At 35.5% G+C, this 22,766-nt stretch overlaps 1 long non-coding RNA gene and 1 pseudogene across 3 annotated transcripts; one reads left to right on the top strand and one right to left on the bottom strand.

The window, feature by feature from the left end:
* Positions 1-1,474: 1,474 nt before the first annotated feature.
* LOC137723697 (uncharacterized) lies at positions 1,475-11,566 on the bottom strand. Of its 3 annotated transcripts, XR_011066953.1 has the most exons (4): positions 11,368-11,566; positions 8,896-9,044; positions 7,358-7,718; positions 1,475-1,624 (listed from the first exon to the last, which is right to left on the bottom strand). It is a non-coding gene; the product is annotated as an uncharacterized lncRNA (long non-coding RNA). The 3 variants fall into 3 exon arrangements; XR_011066952.1 differs by lacking the exon at positions 1,475-1,624 and having other exon boundaries at positions 7,236-7,718; positions 11,368-11,565; XR_011066954.1 differs by lacking the exons at positions 1,475-1,624; positions 7,358-7,718 and adding an exon at positions 7,754-8,431 and having other exon boundaries at positions 11,368-11,565.
* On the top strand, positions 3,383-6,896 carry LOC137723700 (probable LRR receptor-like serine/threonine-protein kinase At3g47570; annotated as a pseudogene).
* Positions 11,567-22,766: the final 11,200 nt, after the last annotated feature.

Genomic DNA, 22,766 nt, shown 5'->3' with positions numbered 1-22,766 from the left:
CCTTCGTCCTTTACGAACCGGAAGCCAGAGTGAAAAAAAAAAGAACACAGAGTTGGGTAAATTAAGAGGAATTTGAATGATCCAATAAAAAGGAAGCATTTTTGCTCACCATCATTTAATGTGATGTATGCTCATTATCCTAATTATTACTGTTAGATGAGTTTAAATTTCAAGATTCGTGTAGTGGATAAGCACAAATCTTAAAATTCAAACTCATCTAACAGTAATAAATTGGATAGTGAGCAAAAATACACTACAATAAAAATGTAATTGTTGAAAACAAAAATTGCAAGAGATGTGGGTGACGAACGGGCGAAGGATTTGATGGGGTTGGTGGCAGCGGCAGCTGTGGCTGCTCAAATGCCCAATAGGAAACCTATGAGACGAGAGTAATTGAGCAAATGGGCCATGTATCCTAATATTTATAGAAAAACTAATGAAAATGGTTCGAAAATTTTGAGTTTTAATAATAAGGACAAAATAAAGGGTAAAGTGAATAGTATCAGAATTGACTTTTTAGTATAAAAATGTGGTTTTTCGTTAAAAGTGAACAGTACCGCGAACTTTTCGTTAAAACTCTCAATATTCATTTAATTTTAAGTTATTAAATTTTAATTAAACGTACATATGGTATGATAAATTTTGTGTTTATAGAGGATCAATTATTGTGTTTTTATGTGCTTAAAATTCACATGTCAGTATTTGAATGCGAAAGAAAAGTAGGGAAAAATATGCGGGAAAGTAGTTGACATTTCTTATTTAATATATTCTTGAAAACTTGTAAATTAAAGAGAAATGCTTAAAGCATCTTCAAATGAGATATCAAATATAGTATGTTAAAATTTTATTGGATGTTTGATGTGGCAAATTGAATACAAGTGCTAAATTCTCTTTTTTTCCAATAGATGTGTCAAATATTTATTTTATTATTTTATTTGACTTAAAGTTACATTAACTATTAAAAAATAATCAAAATTAGTTTTAGTTTTTATTTTATTGGTTGTTAATGGGACCCGTGCATTAAAAATTAAATTAAATATATTTGACTCCTTCTTTATTTGTTGTCAAAAAAGGAAACTAGAAAGTAAGGAGTCAAATGACTCACATGTCATATCATATATGACATATTCATTGGAGAACATTTAAATGTCTTTTAATCCTACTTGACATCTCCTTTGGAGATGGTCTAAGCGTTTTTTTTCTAAGAAGGGAACTCTTTATGAATTTTGTGTCATCTTATATTTTTATAACAATATTTTATAATATTGACACATATATTTCGTTAAATTGTGAGCTGACAAAGAATATATAAACAGTCTCAAAATCACTTTGAGAAAATCATCTTAACATTTTTCTAAATTAAATTGATCCTCAAATTTCAGTTTGGACCTGACAATTTCTCAATAAGTAGTGCAAGATTTCGGAGTCAATAAGTCAACCCAAAAAGCAATCTCACAATTCCAATTTCTAATTTTCTAAAATGTAAAAAATTCTCCACTTGCCCTGCCTGAAGAAGTACGATCATTTTCGCTAGAAGAAAAACATGAGCATGAATTTAGTGCAAATCCCAGAGAGCACGTCCGTTTAACAAGTAGGTGCTGATCGATTTGCAATTTGTTTGTCCCTGCCTCAATATAAGGAGTATGATTTACGTCAAATAGGTTCAAGCCACTATCACACTTTAGATTATAATAAAGTGTGACGTCCTTATACATTTATTCTCTTTTAATTTACTCAATTAATGTGTTAAAATAAATAAATAAATGTAAAAAGAGAAAATGAGAGGTCCCTTTTTTCCAATAGGGAATGTACATGTTCTCCAAGTTGCTTGTACATATATTTACTTTATAAGTTTCTTAATAAAAACCATTCAATTTCTTAATTTTCGTTTGAAGATTATTCCTACAACAAATTATTCGAATTGCCATGTCATGAGTGGTGGTTGTGAGTAGTGAGCGTTGTGGCCATCACGAACAGCAAAAGGATGGGTTGTTAAGAACGTAGAGGAGGTAGGATGGGCAATTGGTCAGATCTAGTATGGGTCGTACATGGACAGTAGTTGAAGTCGGCGGCAAGGGCTGAGACTGAATACCACTTTTCAGATTAATCAAATAAGGCCGAGGTCGTCATGAATTAATGCTTGTTGGTTGTGCGTTGCGTGTGTTACTGTGTCGCGAGTAGAGTGAGACACTTCTAGCTTTGTATTGAATGCTTTACTAATCCGGATTTGGATCCTCTCCGAATCCTCTCACTGGGGATCCTGGGGATCAACACACAAGAACCATTCATCAAAGATCGTATGACCACAATTAAATGCTTTTCACGCAAAACGAAGCTGCTTTACTTTTAAAAATATAAAAAGCATTTAATTGTGGCCGCACGATCTTTGATAAACAGTCCTTGTGCATTGATCCCTGAAATCCCTAGTGAGGGGATCCAGAGAGGATCCAAATCCTACTAATCCCAACATATCCAATTGAGTTATTTACATCAAATTACACAAGTATTCCAACATATCTCTTCTAATCGTAGCTTAACCAATTCCAAATACAATCAATGGCAGAGCCAAGATTTGAAGGGTCTTTGAATATAGGTACTTTGAACTCAGAACATTTCTAGCTTTAGCCTTCAAAGCCTTTTCTTCTCCTTCAAAATTTCTCAATCTTTTTATCTTGTATGTAACGAACTGCAATTAATCGTGACAAGGAGGCAACAGCTGTGTCACCATCCCCTTATTCTGCACAGTGACTAAAGCGATTAGTGACGAAGTAGTCACCCAAAAACGTTACTGCAGCGGCCAAAGGTTACGAAAACAAAAAGGTAACTACTGCTTGTTTTGTTTGTTTGATATTTTTGTTTTGCATGTATGATTTGGAAGAACTTCTGAAGACAGGTTGAATACTCTTTCATGATATTGTATGAACGATTTTCATGATGCCATTCAACATGTAATCTGCCTCTCTGCTTCTCATACATTTAAGCTTCAACTTTATATGAATCTTTTTTGTAAGTAATTGCAAGTGAGACATTGCAAGTGAGACTTAAACTGTCAAAAGCTCTCTGGTTAATAATCCAAATTTCGTACAAACTTTTTCTTCTAAATGTTACTTGTGAGCGATCGCATCGTTCAAACTCTTGTTTGGCCAAAAGATTAATTAAGAATTGACAAGGTTCCCCTTCAATTTGAAAAATCTCCATCATTCCTTGCAAGATGTACGGCAGGACGGAGCTCTATCATTTTTGGTCCTTATAGTTGCCATCTCATTTTTTGTAAACATATTGAATCAAGTTTTTCTTCAATGTGATAGCATTTCTTCTCTTTTATGTATTTGTGCAAATTCAACTTAGTTAATTAACCTATTTTGCTCTCTGTCTTAGAACAATGACGGAGCATTCACGTACCAATCGTAAGCTGGTTTTGTTCAAATTCCTGCATGGGTTCATTCTTTTATGCATGAGCACATGCCTCGAATCTGCAGCACTTCGCAGCCTTACTCTGCTTGGAAATGAATCTGATCGCTTGGCTTTGCTAGACTTCAAGAAAAGAATTACTGCAGATCCCTTCGATGTCATGAGCTCGTGGAATCATTCCATCCATTTCTGCAGTTGGGTTGGGGTTTCTTGCCACCGTTCCACCAAAAGAGTCTCGACGTTGAACCTGAAATCTCAAAAGTTGGTAGGCTCCATTCCACCTTCCATTGGAAATCTTACTTGTCTTACTGGAATCAATTTGATAGACAACAATTTTCATGGGAAAATTCCTCCAGAAATGGGTCGTCTACAAAGCCTACAATATCTCAACCCTTCTCGAAATTCGATCCGTGGGAAAATTCCAACTAATTTGTCGGAATGCACACAATTAAGATTGCTTGATCTACAATTCAATCGGATTAAGGGGTCCATTCCAAACCAACTCAGTTCATTGTTGAATGCAAAATATCTATGGCTTTATGATAACAATCTCACTGGAACCATCCCACCTTGGATAGGAAACTTTTCTTCTTTGAGGATTCTTATTCTTGGGAGAAACAATTTTCATGGAAGCATACCAAATGAGCTCGGGCATATAACAGGCTTGGTGGAATTCTCAGTTGAGCTGAATAATATGTCTGGTACGATCCCTTCCACAATCTATAATATTTCTTCCATACACAATTTTAGTGTTGCTAATAACCAGTTGCATGGAGAGCTACCACCAAATCTCGGCACTATGCTTCCTAATCTCGTACGACTCTACTACGCTAGTAACAAATTCAGAGGAAATATTCCTATCTCATTGTCAAATGCTTCTAGACTTCAGGTGCTTGAACTTTCTCAAAATGGCCTCTCTGGGATAGTCCCTGGTGAAAGTCTAGGAAGCTTGCGAAGCTTAGTTTATCTAAACATTGGCAGCAATCAACTAGGAAATAGAAAAGTTGGTGACTTGAGTTTCCTCGGTTTCTTGGCTAATTGCACTAGTTTGAAGACTTTGGCTATTGACAGTAATGATTTTGGAGGAGGAATCCCGGGATCCATAGCCAACCTTTCGGACCAACTTAATTATTTTGCACTGGGGGAAAATTTTATACATGGAAAGCTCCCTAAGGGAATTGGAAACCTTATAAACTTGACGACTCTAGCATTAGAATACAACAATTTGGGTGGCAATGTCCCACATGAAATTGGGAAGTTGGAGAAGTTAGAGGAACTGTATTTGAGTGCTAACCAATTTTTTGGGTCAATTCCGTCTTCCCTTGGCAACTTGACTTCATTGTTATACCTCTACATGGGGCTTAACAGGTTTGAGGGCAGTATACCTCCAAGTCTTGGAAATTACCAAAACCTATTAGATCTTTCCCTTTCCAGTAACAACCTTATCGGCACCATACCTAAAATGCTTATGGAGCTTTCAACCCTTTCAATTTCTTTAGACCTGTCTGACAATTATTTGACTGGTACGCTGCCCCTTGAGGTAGGTGATTTAGTGCATCTAACGGAGCTAAATGTATCAAGAAACAATTTATCTGGTGAAATCCCGAGCAGCCTCGGCGGTTGTGCTAGTTTGGAGCGCTTGTATTTGCAAGGTAATAAGTTTGTAGGAACAATTCCTCAATCTCTTAAAGATTTAAAAGCCTTGGAAAAACTTGATCTTTCAAGCAACAACTTGTCTGGGCAGATTCCTGAATTCATAAGCAAGCTTGGTGTTCTCAAGTATCTCAATCTTTCGTATAATGATTTTGAGGGCGAGTTGCCTAAAGAAGGTATTTTTACAAATGTAAGTGGTGTCTCTATTCTTGGAAATCATAGGCTCTGTGGTGGCATCCCACAATTACATCTACCTCCATGCTCCCCAAAAAAACACCACTCATCTCGAGGATTACATTCCCCAAAAGTAGTCATCCCCATAGCATGTGTACTTGGAATCATAATTGCTTTATCTTGCTTCTTTGGTGCTTGTTCAAAGCTCAAAAAGTCAAGAGATAGACTTGCAACTTCCCGTTCTTATAAGGATTGGAAATTAGGTGTCTTCTACTCACAACTCGTTGAATCAACTAACGGGTTCTCTGTGGATAATCTTATTGGTTTGGGAAGTTTTGGTTCTGTTTATAAAGGGGTAATTCCTAGTGATGGAACAGTAGTTGCTGTTAAGGTATTAAACCTTCAACAACAAGGAGCTTCCAAGAGTTTCATAGACGAATGCAAAGCTTTAAGGAGTATAAGGCACCGTAATCTTCTCAAGATCATAACTGCATGCTCGAGCATTGATAACCAGGGCAAGGACTTCAAAAGTCTAGTTTTCGAGTACATGGCAAATGGAAGTCTAGACTTAATGTTGTATCCAAGATATGACGAGGAATCTCCAAGTAAAAGAATGAGTTTTATGCAAAGATTGAACATTGCCATTGATGTTGCTTCTGCATTAGATTATCTCCACCACCATTGTGAAACGGCCATTATTCATTGTCATTTAAAGCCGAGCAACGTACTTCTTGATGAAGATATGGTAGCTCATGTTGGGGATTTTGGTTTAGCAAGGTTCCTCTTTGAAACATCAGATGAGCCCTCATTCAGTCAAACAATGTCATCTCAGCTAAAGGGTTCTATAGGCTACATTCCTCCAGGTATGAGTTTCTATCATTCTAACTTCCTTTTTATGTTCTCAGTAAATTATCACTAAAGATCAACTAATTAATCTCTATTTATGAAAAAATACATTACTGCCTCTTTTTTTCTTCGAAAATAAGTAGCATATAAATCTAAAGAAGATATCGTTCTAATAGTCAATTGCATACGACATATTGTATGTATGTCCTGGCAGAGTACGGCACAGGAGGCCAAGTTTCAATACTTGGAGATGTTTACAGCTATGGGATACTATTGCTGGAAATGTTCACAAGAAAAAGACCTACCGATGACATGTTTAAAGGTGGTCTAAGCATTTACCAATTTGTAGCCATGGCTTTGCCTGACCATGTCATGGACATTGTTGACCATTCAATTATCGTCGACCTTGAAACAGATGGTGATGTCAACAATGACATAGTGCAAGAACGAACTCCATCCAGACGGAACAATGGTGGCTCGGTGAAAGCAATGAAATTAAAGGAATGCTTGGTTTTAGTGATGCATATAGGACTCTTGTTGTGCAATGTCACCAAGGGAGCGGATGCTGATGGACGCGGTTGTCAGAAAAATGAGCGCAATCAGAGACTCGTACCTCAAAATTTAAGAAGACTTGAGAAGGACAAAGCATGCTGCCCAAAGAAGAAAGGACATGATCACTCATCAATAATATTTTCCACTCTCTAGTCACCAAAATTTTCTTTCTATTTTTGTTTTCTTTCTCTTGCTATCGCTTTGAATTTTGTCTCGTTGATGTTTGTGGTTTGTTTTATTTATATGACTTGAAGCTTTCGAATTTTAGTTTGTGTGGTGCTTTTTAGAATTTTAATGATTAGTGGTTTTTGTTGGATAAATTTTTTTTATGTTCTTTGTTGAATGGCTAACTCTGCAAAAAATAGTCACAAACTGCTATCAGCTTTGATAGAATTTGCAAATGGTGTTAGGAGTGTGAGAGAGAAGGTGGATAGTAAGAAGCAGAAAGTTATGTGATGGTGATAGCTTAACATTAAGGTTTAGTGCAAACATGGTTCTAAAAGGCGCTAGCCGCTAGTCGGATGGCAGGTTGGAGCCTAGCACCTAGGCGGCTAGACAGATTTTAGTTAATTTATTATATATTATATAAATAAGTGCCAACTATGTAGTATAAAAGTATTAGTTGACTAATGCATCATCTCTTTATTAATTAAAATACTAAATAACATAACTTAAATGGACAACAACTAAAAAAAATTTTATAGAAAAGTTTCGGTCAGACCTTATTTCAAACACATTGCTCTGTTCTTCTTGAGGCTGCGGAACAACACCTCCACCAACATTTATTTACACAATCTGTTTCAATCACTTTCTCATCAACCAAATAGAGCAGTGCTCAAAAGTTACTATTCACAGTATCTGTTGTCCAGTGGGGCTCATCATGGGGAAAACTGTGTCTGAAAACCGTCCACAAACCCCTAAACCTGTATCAAGCAGATGAAATAGACTTCAGTTTATTAGCCCCCACAAACCCCTAAATTAACTTGAGTATTAATTTCTCAACAAACAACCTTAAGCTCCGAAGCAGTTCATTACCCTAATCTCAAAATTCCTCCACCCTTCTTTGTGAGTAAAAAGACATCCTATTTTTTACCACATAAACAACAAATCACAGGTGTAATATATTGTTTTCAAATTCGAATTTGGCCTATCACTAATAAAATCAGAAGTTTAATCTAAGAATTGTACAAAACATACAAAAAATCTACAAAGTTCAGATAAAATCACACAAAAAAAACCAAGAAATTTAACGAAAATTTCTCCAAAACCCAGAAAGTTAAAAGGGAAAAAATCTACAAAATGATGAAAAATCTACCAAAACCCCAATTCTATTTAATGACAAATTTGAAGTAGATCCAAATTTTACATGAGTATAAGATTCATTTTGTTACACAGCGATATTTTATTTTACACAATAAGGTAAGGTACACATCCATAAACATTATATAGCTTAAATACTAAAGTATAATCCCTTATTCATTTTACTTGTGCATTATCTCTGTTGTTTTTCTTTTGGTGTTTCACAATTTTTCATAACTGTTTATAATAAATTCAATATATCTATGTAGTAGACTGATAATCATCATTCCAAAAGTTAAGCATAGAACTTTTCTTGACCTAATTTAACTAAAAGCCAAACAACATTAGTACGGAATTCAATAATTACAAGGCGAGAAGGGTTTAGAGCTGAACAAACTTAGCAAAATGTTGGTGAGAAACCCTTCTAAGCCTTAATTGGCTCTGCCCCAGACTCCACACGTATATGATAATGATATTTAAGAGTATGAGCACCAGCCTATAAGAAACCATAGTTGGAAAATTAACCAAGTTGCTAGCTTTGTGCGAAACCCAGAGACAAAATCTACAAAATAGAGGAAAAGATGACTTACACTTGCCCTTTGTTTGTCATCATTTTCTCATCCAAAACCAAATTTTAGAAAACAAACACTCTGTAAAATTCAAATTCAAACTCAGCACAACGCACACACCAAATTTAGATTAGGAAAAATCCTCAATTCCCCAGAATCCCACCATATTTTCAGATCGACTCTACAAATTCAAAAACCCTCCTCATGCAATCACTCAAACCGATTAAATTGGTTCAAAAGAACCGGTACTCACAACCACTTCAAAAATCAGCAAAAACAAAATCCGGAAATTGAGATCTGTTTCTCAAAACATTAACTCCCAAAATTTCAAATTATTCCGAGCCGATAAACCTTTTCAGAACACTAAGAATCACAGATCGGAGGTACTTACTCGTCATAGGATTTAAGCAAACCCGAATTGAACCATCAAGGAGAGAGCAGCGGCGAGGAAATTTCGAAAGAGAGAGAGGGGGGCTTTTAGAGAGGAACCAAAAACACCAATCGAGGGCTTTTTTTTTGTTGGTTGGTCGTCGTCGCCAGCTGAGTCGAGGAGAAGGGTGAGAAGGGAGAACGAAGAAACAGAAAATATAAAATAAATCTATAATCAATGTATGATTCAACACTGCATTCTTCAACCAAATTATGAACAAAAGAGCCAGGCCAATGAACAGAAAAATAAACTTAAACTTGTTGGAAAATTTAATAATATTATTATTATATATTAAATTTATTAATTGAATGGAAATGATAAGTGAAGCTTTTTAGTAGAAAGATGTCTCTATTTAAATGAAGAGTTGCAACTTTTGACTCTTCGTAAATAGTCACATATTTTCTAAAAAGGTATCTCAAATTCTATAAATAGAGAAGCCTCCTATAAACATAAAATAACTTTTAATCATACATATATTCATACATATAGTGCATTAAATATTAGAGAGTCTCGTTGAATCCATACGAGAGAGATTTCAATACAATTGTGGTTCATGAAGCTTTGTGATTTGGAGTGCTACTATTACAAGAACGTGGTCGTTGTATCTTAAAAGACAAAGGCCAAAAAAGCACAAATTGTTTGATTTCCTTAAACATACTTGGCTTCAACAACTTTCTTCTTCACTTAGTTTACCTTCTTGTGATTGGTCACTACAATATCAACATTCACAAGGGATAATTAATTATGAAGAAAATTTTGATATAGAATCAAAGATATTGAGAAAAGAAAATAGTGCAAAACCTTTGAGCTTGTTTCTAATCTCCTCACAAACATACGAACAAAAAAAGAAAAAAAATGAATGCAAATAAAACCTTTTGAATTTCAATACAATTTTCATTGATAATATTCATATTTTCATACAATCTGAATATCCCAAGGAAGCACTTAACTTCATTTTACTATGGTGTAAGCATGTCCAAAAGTTTTTTAGCCAAAATGGTCCCTGAGATTTGTATAACACATCACTTTGGTCCCTGAGATTGTCCACCATCCATTATTTTGGTCATTTCATTAAAAACTCCGTTAAGTGTCTTGGAGCTCTTGGCCGAAAGTTTGGGCAATTTTCAAAGCTTTGTAACTCAATCGTTTCTTAACCAAATTCGACTCATAATATATCAAAATGAAGATATGAAAGTGTAAAACAAGATTATACCTATTTGGAAGCCCAATGGTTGCCGGATGTGAGTGATCCGCGGGAAAATTGGAAAACTTGCCGAAAACTGGGTAAAATTTAAACGTTTATAACTTCTTCAATACTCAACGAAATCGAGTGATTCAAGAACAAAAATCATACTTATCGACGAGAATGGTACCTTTTTCAACGGCTAAATGGTCATGGTTTGGCCGGAAAACGGCTCGAAAGTGGCTGTCTTGGTCTCAAGTTACCCACTTTTGAGCCGTTTTTCGACCAAACCACAGTGAGTTAACCGTCAAGCAAGGTACCATTCTATTTGTCTTGTTGAGAAGTATGATTTTTGTTTTTGAATCACTCGATTTCGTTGAGTATTGAAGAAGTTACGAACGTTTAAATTTATCTAGTTTTCGGCGAGTTTTCCACGACTCACCTTTTAGGTTATTTTCTGGCCATCTTCATAATCATTGGGCTTTCAAATGGTATAATCTTGTTCTACACTTTCCTATCTTCATTTTGATATATTATGGGTCGAATTTGGTTAAGAAACGATTGAGTTACGAAGCTTTGAAAATTATCCAAACTTTTGACTACAAACTCTAGGACACTTAACGGAGTTTTTAAAGGAATGACTAAAATCATAGAAGCTGGACAATCTCAGGGGCCATTTCTATTCATTTTCAATCTCAGAGACCAAAATGATGTGTTATGTAAATCTCAGGAATTATTTTAGCTAAAAAACCGAGGTTAAATGATATCTTAACAAAAAAGATAGATATAAAAAGAAAAGGAATAGTGCGTCAGACTTTTGTGGACACAAAATGTATCTCCTCTCAGAATTTTCAAGGGAAATTTGTATTATGTCTAACAAATTGTTATACAACGATATTTTGCATGAGTATAAGATCCACTTTGTTATACAATGATATTTTATTTATCATCATTTTCTAATCCAAAACCAAATTTTAGAAAACAAACAGTCTGTAAACACTCTCAATCCCCTAAAATCCCACCATATTTTCAGATCGACTCTACAAATTCAAAAACCCTCCACATGCAATCGCTAAAACGGATTAAATTGGTTCAAAAGAACCGGTTCTCACAACCACTTCAAAAATCAGCAAAAACAAAATCCGGAAATTGAGAGCTGTTTCTCAAAACATTAACTCCCAAAATTTCAAATTATTCCGAGCGGATAAACCTTTTCAGAACACTAAGAATCACAGATGGGAGATACTTACTCGTCATAGGATTTAAGCAAACCCGAATTGAACCATCAAGGAGAGAGCAGCGGCGAGGAATTTTCGAAAGAGAGAGAGGGGGGCTTTTAGAGAGGAACCAAAAACACCAATCGAGGGCTTTTTTTTTGTTGGTTGGTCGTCGTCGCCAGCTGAGTCGAGGAGAAGAGTGAGAAGGGAGAACGAAAAAACAGAAAATAAAAAATAAATACAATACACATATGATGGGTATCGGTAGAAAACTGGGAGGGTAATTTCAACGTATTTCAGCTTTAGTATATATTAAAGGCTTATTATATTTAACATCCCACAAATTGTTGAATAAATATCATATCATAATATACCCCACATATGTTGTTTCAATTAAAAATTATCTTAATACACCCCACATACTTCTCTATAATATCCTCACACCTTACATTCTCAATATACACCTTACATTCTCAACCCAACCTAGTTCGTGTACCCCCTGCAACCCAGAAAGAAGAAGAAGGAGAAGAAAAAGACAAAAAAAAAAAAAATTCCAAAGTGAACCCATTTCGTCCCCCCCCCCAAAAACCCTTTGCCAACCTCAAATCCACCACTATAATCCATTCTTCACATCCTCTTTCGCACCCATCATCCACCTTCTCTGCGCACCCATCTTCCCGCCGACAGGATCGAGGCTTTTTTTTTTTCTTTTTTTTTAATTTTTTTCGGGGTTGCAGGAGGGAGAGGAGGGGGTGGGGAGGGGGAAGACAAACTAAGGGTGGATGCGGGGGAAGACAAATTGGATTTTTTTTTTTTTGGGGTTTGCAGGTGGGGGGAAGAAGATGAAGATGGGGAGAAGAGAAAGGAGGGGAGGGGAGGGACGAACTGAGGGTTATTTTCTTCTTCTTCTTCTTCTTCTTCTTCTTTTTTTTTTTTTTTTTTTACTTTTTATTATTATTTTAATATTTAAAAAAATATTAAATAAATTTTTTTTAGTTTTGTTGACTCTAAAAATTACAAAACCTACGTGGCGCGCAGGCCGAGTAACTAATAAGTTAACTACGTCCTTCGGTTAAATGCGGGGCGTGCCAACTCGTCGGCCGAGCTTGGCCGAGGAGTAAAATTTGTTGATGTCGCGTTGAGCGCGTTGTTGACTTCTCTATCTTGCGATTGCGACCGAGGAAGGAACACTCTCGGTCTCTGGGTTTTATAGCCTGAAGACAAGGCTACTAATTTTGCGAAGTTCAATATCAAATTCGGCTCTTATGGTGCCGAATGTAGTAACCTGGTAACACCTCACTTTGCCCAGAAGGCTAATGAGATGACCTCTGCCAATAAGGATTCGAAAATCCTTCTCGACCGAGACTTGGATAGATAACCAGCCGGCCTCGATGCAGTGCTGTTTATCCAAACTGAAGGTGCTTCGAGAACGGTTGATTCTACGGCAACAGTGTTGTTTATCCAAACTGAAGATGTTCGCCGGTTGCCTTCACAGTGTTGTTTATCCAAACTGAAGATGTGTTGGCGAGAAAAAGAAAATAAAAAAAATCTCAAGATGTTTTGAGATGTTTTGCGCAGGGCAGTTGTGTGTTGAATTGGAGGTCCCCTTTTAATTGTCTGCCGCTTGGTATTTATAGAGATCTGCAAGCCAAAGTCGCGAAAACCAATCCTAATTGTACTGTGACTCTAAGTCTTTATTGCTCACATCTTATCAAAATTTGTTGTCATCCTGCAACCTGATGCAATCCTGCTTTGACTAATAACCTTTATCCATCATTATCATAACCTTTATCCATCATCAAAACCTTCTGCCAAATACCACATGCATGCATGACTCCTTCACCAATTCCTAGATAAGACCACGTGCACCAATCTCATCCATGAATTCCAAGTCACTTTGTACCGCACCACCCACTTCTATATCAGAAATAAGACTTAGGTTTAGGTCATAATTAGCCACGTAAGAGACTGCATACACTTAAAGTCTTATATAATGAGCCAATTCGAATGTCTCTGCGCAATCCTTTGAAGACGGATCAGATCATTTTTTCCGAAACAACCAACTGGATATATCAAAAATTAGGTTTTAACTATCCTAGTTATTATTAAGATATAATATTACGATAAAAATCAAAATATTACTTCTCAATAATAACTAAAAATTATTTCAACCACTTTATCATCCAACGGTCTAAAATTCGCTTATTCAACGGTCTTGATTGCTCAGGCCGATGGTGTAATTTTGGGTCCAAACAAGTTTTTAATTATATTTTAATGATTTTTAAATAGAAAGTGGGCCCCGAATCAAGCCACGTTAGCATTTAATTGAAAAGTAAATGACCAAGTAACGGAAGGTATAATATTGGACCAAATTTTAAAGATGAGGTATGACATTGTCAATTTTAAAATATAAGGTATGACATTGTCAATTTTAAAAGATAAGGTATGAAAGTATCGTGACACCAATAGTTGAGGTAGTTTTTTGTACTTTACCCTTGATATTATCTACATTAAGGGATGAGAGAGTGGGTTCAACCTCACAATGAAAGTGACATAGCCATAGTAATTTTGTTCAAGTCTGTCTTTGGTAAGAATTGAACCTAAAACCTATCACTTACAAGTTGTTAGGGCCCAAAAATGTCACACACCAATCCAACCAAGTCTCAAGGACCAATTGTCATGCAAAGCCTACATTCAAGCCCAAGCACATGCCAAGGCACAGGATTGACGAGGAATATATTTACAAGCATGCCATGCCAAGGAGATTAAGCTGGATATTCACTTCATGCTCATGCCAATTCATCACGCCATGCTTCCTTAGCCACTATTCATGTTAAGCCCAAGTCACATATTTGGGGCTTGCCAAGTGAATTGTGGTGTGGATGGTTATGGAAGGTTATCAGGCCTACGTGGAATTGAGGTCATGGAAGACTTTGGGTTGCTTGGGAGCCCAAGGATCCAAGCCCATACCCTTTGAGAGAGAACTAGCCTAGTTTATCCCTTTCCCTAGCAAGTCAATCCCCTTATTTAGGACTAAACTAGATTCTTGCATTATATGCATGTTAAGCCCAGCAAGTCAAGCATTTAATGCTAACTTTCCTTTCCCAGCCTACACAGACAGCCAACACACACGAAAGCCATAAAGCGTTACCAGAATTAGCATCTGCGGAAGGTCGCCCTGGGAAAGGCGCGTCTCTAGAAGAAGCAATCTGCAAGTCTCAACAATGCAGATATCTTACACCAAAAGGGAAGTAATAGGAGGCCTTGGGAGAAAGAAGGGGAGGACCAAGCCACAAGGGGAGATTCTCTTGAAATCTAAAGAGGAACCTTTCACTTACATAAGGAGGGAGATTAACAGAGAGGGAGATAGGAGAAACGCAAGAAGAGAGAACCACTTAGGAAAAAAGTCTAGAGAGTTCTAGTTAGCCCAGAAGCATATTCTAAGCCTTAAGCATCACCACCCAAGCAACCTTAATGATTTCCATAGCTTTCCATCAAGCATCCCAACCATTAGAAACCTTATTATCACCCTAGGAAAGCCCAGATTATCTAGCAAAGAATGCCATGCAACCATGTAAATCCCTTATCTCTCATGTAAGCCAATAATCTTCTAGCTTCCACACCATACTTCACTTGAGCAAGTCATTATCTTGATCAATCATGCTATCTTCGAGTCGTTGATGTTACCGGGGTATTTCCTAAGACAAGCTATCTCTTTTGAGATATCTCGGGACTTGGTACGAATCCGCACCAAGGGAGACAATATGGTGTTCTCAAAGCCCAAATCCAACTCGACCTAAAACTCTCTCAACACAAGTGAAAATGAATACCATTAGAGTATAGTACTAAGTGACGTCTTTATACATTTATTCTCTTTTAATTTACTCAATCAATATATTATAATAAATAAATAAATGTAAAAAGAGAAAATGAGAGTTCCATTTTTTCCAATAGGGAATGTACATATTCTCCAATTTGCTTATACATATATTTACCTTATAAGTTTCTTAATAAAAACCATTCATTTTATTAATCTTCGTTTGAAGATCATTCCTACAACAAATTATTCAAATTGGTGTGTCATGAGTGGTGGTTGTGAGTGGCGAGCGTTGTGGTGGTCACGAACGGCGAAAAGATGGGCTGTTAAGAACGTAGGTGAAGTAGGGTGGACAGTTGATCAGATCTAATATAGATCGTATATAGACGACAGTTGGAGTCGGCGGCAAGGGCTGAGATTAAATACCAATTTTCAGATTAATCAAATAAGGCCGAGATCGTCACGGATTAAATGCTTGATGGTTGTGCGTCGCGTGTGTTGCGGTGTCGCGAGTAGAGTGAAACACTTCTAGCTTTTTATTTTTGATTTTCTGGAATTTATTTATTTATTTGGGGGCGTTTGTTGCGCCGGACTATCTCGGACTGGATTAGCTTCAAGGACTAAGCTGGACTGGCTTAGACTAGACTAAACTGGACTAACTTAGTGAAGCGTTTGGTGCAGTATTGGACTAAGAAGCTGGATAATAACAAATTCTAATATTATTTTATTTAATATATGAATTATTAATATTTTATTATGATCTTATCTTTTTCTCCATTTTTTCCTACCATTTCCGTCCCACTATTTTCCTCTTCTCTCATCGTCCTACCCTCTCCCTCTTTTTTTCCTCTCAGACCTCTCAATTCATGTCTCTTTCTCATTCCTGGTCAAACTCCTTATTGATTCCAGTCTCTATTTCTCTGTCCTCCCTCCCTCTCTAGCTATACATTGTTCGAACGGAACCTCACGGCTCCAATTTTCCCGACGACTTGCAGGTTTCCCGATGTGTTTTTTGGCCAACCCTCATTAAATTGGATGAAGTTAGCACCGCCAAAAAATTCATCACCATCCCTGGACCGAGATCTTAGCTTTGCATGCTCGAATTTGTCATGGATTTGAAGAAGCCCAAACAGGCCGAGACTTCTAGGCCATTTTCCGGCCACATTCGACCACATTTTGGCCTCGGTTCAAGTAAAATCGTAATCTTGTCACTCCTAGCTTCAATTTGGTATATTTTATATGAAAGTTGGTTGTGAAATGGATCTGAAAGAGAGTCGGGAAGTTAATGATTGATCTAGGTGACCGGCGATGACGAGGAGTCTGTCGGGAGTGGTCGTTGAGCATGACAAGGACGAGAAATAGAGGATAGTCTTAGCTAGTCCCATGGTTATTGGGGGGTCTCACTAAGACCTCTTAGTGAAGGGTTTTGTCCATGCTAATCCCCTTTAGTCTCATTAATGTTAGTCCTAGCATGGAACAAACACAGTATTGGACTAATAGCTAGTCCAGTCCAGTCCAGTCCGAGTTAGTGAGGGCAAACAAACGCCCCCTAATGCTTTACTAATCCCAACGTATCCAATTGAGTTATTTACATCAAATATTAGACAAGTATTCCAACATATCCCTTCCAATGCTAACTTAACCAATTTCAATTACAATCAATGGCAGGGTCAAGATTTGGAGAGCCTTTACATAATTTGAACTCGATACATGAAAGATTAAAAAATAAGAGACGAGAGTAATTTAGTGGGTGCGCCATGTATCCTAGTTTTCATATAATTTTTAGTTTTTAAATTTTAATTAAGGGTATATGTGGTAAGATAAATGTTGTATTTCTAAGAGGATTAATTATTGAGTTTGATGTGCATAAAATTCACGCGTCAACATTTGAAAGGCAAAAATTTGTTGTGACAAAGAGTATAAAGAAAGTCACATTTGAAAAAATCTCCTTAGCATTTATCTAAATTAATATGATTCCTAAATTCTAGTGTGGGCACGATAGTTTCTTGATAAGTAGTGCACTCTCTATCGGAAAAAAATAGAACTCCCATTTTCTCTTTTTACGTTTATTTATTTATTTTAACATATTGATTGAGTAAATTAAAAGAGGATAAAAGTATAAAGACGTCACTTAGTACTATGGTCTAGTGATATTCCTCTTCACTTGTAAGTTGGAAGTTTTATGTTTGATTCTCACCAAATGCGAACTAGAACCAAATTATTATGGGTGTCTCATTATGAGATTTAGCCTATTCCCTCATTCCTTAGTGTAGATAATATCAAATGTATTAATAAAATGTATAAAGGCGAAGAAAGGAGTACGAAAAAATGAAACAAGGCATGGGAAAATCACTAACAAAGAAAAACTCTAATGATTTTGATTGTACAGTTTTTACTTTAGACAACATTCACTAATCATGTAGTGTTCTATAAGAAAGTAATTCGCATAGAATAAGTTCATCGCAACCGTTGATTTCACTCTCTAATAAATAAAATTTTAGGTGAATATGAACTTATACGTCATGTTCTGTATAATCTGAAACGTCACGATGGCTTGACTATTTTCCATGTAAATCATACTTCTTCTCTACATCGAAACAAGGACAAACAAATTGCAAATCGATCACCACCTACTTGATAAACGGACGTGTTCTTTGGGATTTGCACCAAATTCATGCTCATGTTTTCTTGCGAAAATGATCGTACTACTTCGTTCAGGAAGGACAAGTGGAAACTGGAAACCTTTCGCATGAGTTAATAAGTCACATTGTAAAAATTGGAATTGTGAGATTGCTTTTTTGGTTGACTAGATGACTTATTGACTCTGAAGTCTCATTCCTACAAAAAAATTATTTGAATTGGCATGTTACGAGTGCTTATCTTTGACAGGCAGCTAGTAGCGTGTGAATGTGACCCGTTGTCATCTGCTTTCTTCCACAATGTGCAGGGAGAGTTCAAATCTTCTCCACCCTTTTGTACATGTAGCATCTCAGTGGCTTGCTTGAAATCTTGACACATATAAACTATATATTAATAAAACCCTACTTGTCAATTAAAAGAGAGTGAAAAAACTATTTAGTCTTCTATTACATCAAAAAAATTATGAGCAGTAATAAAATTTCATAAAACCAAATTAATAAAACCCTATTTGTTCACATGTGCCACCTCTAATCCCGGCGATATCGCCACCCCCCTCCCCAAAACCCTGATCCACCCAAACTCAACTCCTCAGTGATTTGAATTTTTTGTTCACATGTGCCACCCCTAACCCCGGCGATATCGGTCCCGTCATCACTAAATCAAAATCATTGATTTAGTTCTTGGATGTCAAACTAATGAAGATCCTTATATACAAAACTATCGTTGAACTCAATCTCGCAGTAGTAGTTTTCTTACATTTATCGTGAAGAAAATTAGGTGGCAGATTGTTTGGCAAACTATGGTGTTGATCATGTTGGGGTTCATTGGTTGGATTCTTGTCCGCCTTGTGCATTTGCAGCTTTTGCTCATAATCTTTTGGACCTTCCAAATTTTCGTTTCTCTTAGAAGATTTCTTAATTGATTTTTGTTTCTAATAATTTTTGCTTCTTTACTTTTTTTCTTCAATATATATTGACAATAATTTCTTTTTCCATCATAACAATGCTGGAACGGATGTAGCATTATTGTTTTAATTTAAAAAATATATTAAAAAAAAAATTCTCACAGTAGTTTCCAACGCCATAGCCTCCGGTTTTGAGTGGGTTTGGTAATGTGGAGGATCTGGAAGGAGACGAGCATAGTTGGGGTTATAGGTTTGTGGTGTGGAAGATCTGGAAGGAGGAGACGGATGTTCGTCGGTGCAGGTGGTGGTGGGCGGTGTTGAGCGGGAGTGGCAGGACAGTTGGGCTTCTGGCTTTTCAAATTCCATTTTTGTTGTTTATTTATTTTTTAATTATTTTTCAGAAAGTTAACAGTGTTTAAGCGTTGAGTTAGGGATGGACAGGTGTCAAATGCCCTTTTCTTAGTTTTTCGCCACTTTCTTCCACTTTCCACTAGACAAAATGTAGCAGGGAAGAATTTAAGTCAACAAATCAATCCATAAATCAATCTCATTATTCCACAATGTGCCATTTTCTACACGTTATATGTTCATAAAACTCAAAGTACGTTGTAGGCAATAACTTTTCATTTTGAGGAGACTAAAAACAATAGCGAAGATTAATGTAAATAATATCATTTGTTTCAGAACAAATTTTTTTTATCACTCTAGCCTCTAGACCCCATAAGTTGTGGACTAACATTCATCTTGCTCTTCCGTCATTCCTTAGTTATATTTACTTAAAAATGACTGAGGATTAAACATTTAAATTTTACTTATAAATGTATTTATTTCTACTTCCTAAATGTGGCCACTAAATTATTTGTAGCATATTTACTTCCTTAATGAGTTGGAATTTGTTTTGGAATTATTTTCATTCTTGATTGCTCTACCGTTGTTAACACATTCAAGGTTTAAATTATGTGGATCTCATGTTGCAATCCGTAATTCAATATATACCTAAAAATTCCAGATTAAATTGATTAGAAGAAAGAAGAGATCATGATCTCATTACCAACTTCACAAATTCAGGTGAGGACTGAGGACACGACAATTTCTTGATAAGTAGGGCAAAGACTTCAAAGTCAACACGTCAACTAGTCAACCCAAAAAGAAATTGCACAATTTCAATTTCCACAATGTGACATAAGCAAGGTTTTTAAATATCGGTTTCAACATATAGTTTCTCAAGCAAAAATGCTAAGGAGATTCTCTCAAATGTGAAACTCTCCATTGACTCTCTGGTGCCTCATGTTTTTGACACAATATTTTATAATGTTGGTAAGAAAATTGATATTAAACTATGGGGTAACAGTGAGTTCATAAAAAATACCACTTTGAAAGAGTCTTCTTAGCATTTCACATTCTAGTCTATGAAAATGAAAGTCAAAGTGGTACTTTCTTTAACAAGTCTTAAACTTGTTTTCGTTTTACTTTCAAATTTTCCTCAAAAAGGATTTTTTTTTTTGGTTTAGTAATTACTACTTCAACAGTCCTTTACATTATTCCCATTTTTCAAGTCTATGTTTATTTCATGTCTGAACAACCAATCACAAGAATTTAATTTGAGCAAAAATTACATGACAGAGCATTTATTAGATTGAAATACTGCACCCAGTCCCAAATCAAAAAAAAAAAAAAAATATATATATATATATATATATATATATATATATATATATATGGATGGGAAAGGCACCCAAGAGCACTAAGGTATTGGCTTAGTGGGGTGTGAGTCAAGTCAATGCGACCCATCGTCGCCGCTTTCTTCCACTTTGCTATGTTTTTCAAACCAAACCACAATTAACGGAGAAAAACATGAACATGAATTTATAATCCATTTCCACTACTTCTCATGGAAATTTCCGAGTTGATGATTGCTTTATTCCAAGTCCTCGGCCACCCCTCTTTTAATGACTCGTTTAGTGCTAGACTTAGATTAGGTTGGTTAACTCATAAAACTCAAGGTATATTAAAAGAAAAGTCTTTTGTCACTTAGTAATATTGTTTTGTGATATTTCTCTTACAAGAGGTCTTAGATTCGAATCTCCAGAGTGACGAGTTCATAGCCAATTTATTCTCCATCCTTTAGACCATCTTCAGCTCTTGAATTAAACCTAAAATTCTTAACCCAGAAAATTTATGTTTTAGCCCACAAACAGTTTTTATGCTCTAACCCTTCTGGGTTAAATTTTTAGCCCGAAATTATTAAAGAATGAATTTTAAAAAGAAATTATGTAAACTTTTTAAAGAAGGAATTTATGATAATTTTTTCCTTAAAGTAATTTTTAAAAAAAATTATGTAAACTATCATAATTTAATTTTATAAACATTTTAACCTAAAAATATTTAGATTCCAATTAATATTGAAAAATTACTAAACCGACACCATGAAACTCGTGGAACACTAAAAAAGAATATGAAACACATAAAAATAATTATTTTAGCCATCAGATTTAAATTTGGACCGTTATATATTTTTTTACCATTAGATTTAATCATATTAGATCTTAACCGTTAAATTTAATGAAATTATAAATATGAAACTAAAAAAATACATATATATGAAATCTAAAATTTGAGTTTTACTTCAAGGGTTGGAGTAGATCTTAGAGTGTGTGTGTGTGTGTGTGTATTTTTGTCAAATGATGAATTTTGTTATATTAGATATTAGATTAGCTACTAACGGGATTTGAACTCACGTCATGCAAGAGCTTAACACATTTCCACCATTGTGGTAAAGAGTCACTTGCTTAAAGTGTATATATATTGATGCTTTTGCTTCCTCTCCTTACTCTGCCCTCACACTTAAACCCCGCCTCTCTGCATATTCTTTTGCTTCCCCTGCCCAATTAATAGTCCACAATCCACACACACCCTCCATTTCTAGCTTTTGCCTTCAAAGCCCTTTGGTCTTGCTTTTGCCTTCAAAGCCTTTTCGTCTCGTGACTGCACGGTGACTAAAGCGATTAGTCACAGAGTAGGCACCCAAAACGTCACTGTAGCGGCCAGAGGTTACGAAAACAAAAAGGTGACCACTGCTTGTTTTGTTTTTGTTTTAATTGTTTGATGTTTTTGTTTTGTATGTATGATTTGGAAGAACTTAAGAAGACAGGTTGCGTGCTCTTTCATGATATTGTTTGAACAATTTTCATGATGCCATTCAGCACGTAATCTGCCTCTCTTTCTCAAATATTAAGTTTCAACTTTATATGAATCCCTTTTTTTTTTTTTGTAAGTATTTGAGTAAAATATAATTCATTATTTATTAAAATAAGTCCAATCTCTTGATTTTAAAATTATTTTATTATCAATAATTGTCTCTTTAATGATAAAATTTACTGTAAAAATTAAAATTCTTTCTGTACATCTCTTTGATTATTTATTCTTACTTATTTTTCATTTTGTTATGCCTTCTTCTTCTTCCTGCTCTAAACTTCATTTATAGATTTAATTTTTATAATCAGCCTATATCACAAGTTAATTGTATTTATCTACTGTATGACATATTCTTTTTTATAATCAACCTGTATCACATATTATGTTTTGTACATTTTAGTTAAGTTTCAAATCTCGCTTATAGGTATAATATACATTCATATATTTGTTACTTGACTTAGGTCGTATATTCGGTAGATGGGTTTATGTTATTATATTAGTTTTTTGTTAGAAGATATTAAGTAGATTTGTTAAAAAAAAAATGGAGAAAATTTAATACTGGACTTAACTAATAGCCATGTTGATTTTTTTTACCTAAATCTAAACGCCCCTACCAACATTAGTTGGAAATTTTGCAAATATTAGCACTATTAAATTAAAATTCATGCAGTTGTAACACCATATATGCAAATATATGGTTTATATAACTAGAATGGCAAGAGATTAACATGTAGAAGCTCCAGAAGATGATGCCATAGTAAAAAACTCCCAACAAAACTCAGTGAACCTTTCCTCTCTTTCAGAAAATAATATGCTCGACTCATAATAGATTTAAGTCCAATAATGAGCTTATTATCTGTGATAGTAAAGGCCACT

This window comes from Pyrus communis, chromosome 17, assembly GCF_963583255.1.
Source record: "Pyrus communis chromosome 17, drPyrComm1.1, whole genome shotgun sequence".
NCBI lineage: Eukaryota > Viridiplantae > Streptophyta > Magnoliopsida > Rosales > Rosaceae > Pyrus > Pyrus communis.
Note: the sequence above shows the minus strand (reverse complement) of the source record. Positions and strands in the feature narration are given on the sequence as shown.